Source organism: Plasmopara halstedii, assembly GCF_900000015.1.
Source record: "Plasmopara halstedii genome assembly, contig: Scaffold_2956, whole genome shotgun sequence".
Lineage (NCBI taxonomy): Eukaryota > Oomycota > Peronosporomycetes > Peronosporales > Peronosporaceae > Plasmopara > Plasmopara halstedii.
In genome coordinates, this window is record NW_020189861.1 from 598,269 (window position 1) to 599,610 (window position 1,342).

Here is a 1,342-nt window from a genome sequence, read left to right on the forward strand (position 1 = left end):
ATGTGCTACATGGCACATGGTACATCATCGCTGTCTCTGAGGGTGTCTAGGGGTACTCTCGATGCTCTTATATGCGATGGAAGAGCGGACGATGAGCGGATGGGAAAGGTTTTGTCGTCCTAATCTAACACGCATGATTTTCGAATTCAAGACAAAAAATGGCTGGAAAATCGTTTTGCAAGTACTTAAAAAAATGCACTGATTGATTTGAAATGATCCTAGAATCGCTCAAGTTCTACTTCTTCCTTCATAGGAATGAAACTCATTGTACAACATCAGCCAAACACATCTTGGAGGGCAGAAAAAGTGGCTCGTTGAGCTCCTGTGCCAGCCATCCAAAACACGATCGCGAACTGTCCAATCGGATTTCCTCCGAGTCGATTGTCTTCAAGTTGAATATACCAGCGCCGGTGGTGCCACTGTTCATATGCAATACCAATGGCCTCGACTTGAGTTAGTTGATGGAATGCCAATGCAAAATTCGAATTACGGGGAACTTGACTGTTGGGGTGGACATTCCGAGCTCCGCTTATGAGCCATGCGCGAAAGGCTTCAGCCGATGCATCAGCATTGGCACCTTGCGCTACAGGTGAATGGTTGAGAGCCAATGCTTGATGCAGTGCATTCTGGTCGATAATCTGCACAAAAACACCAGGATCTTCTTCTTTCAAATGTTTGACGACGTAGTTGGCCAACTAAATCGTGTTAGGAGCCAGGAGATCCATAACGGACGGATCACATTTTATTTTGCTTGATAGATTGGTCGCATTTCCTTTTTACGGCTTCGCGATCTGCTGGTGTCGCGCGTCTGCGTTGCCATTCGCTGTACCTTTCGGCATTCGGCAATTTCAAGACTGTACTATATAGTACTATATAGTATATAGGATTTGAACCTACAACCTAATGGTTAACAGTACAGTCTTGAAATTGCCATATATAGAAGTACTATATAGTACATCTATATATGTACACAGCCGAGGACAGTCAATGTCAAGTGTATAGTGATGTACTACTATATAGTACATCATTATACACTTGACATTGACTGTCCTCGGCTGTGATTGTGGCCGACACTTAATAACTGAATGACCACACTTGTTGATATGATTTTTCCGAAACAAGCATGTAATTGGGGCATAGTGCTCCCTCGCTTTCTTCAGCGTGGGCTCCCTTGACCTGGATACCTTTGTTCCCCTGGTGCAATGGGGCTGCCGTGCACCTCCTTTCGAGAAGCTTTGGCTTTATGAGTCCGCATCAACAAGGATTGGCCAGTACGCTCTATCTAGGAATGAATCCAAGAGCCACATGTGACTAGGCATTCTTGCTAAAATATTGGAATTGA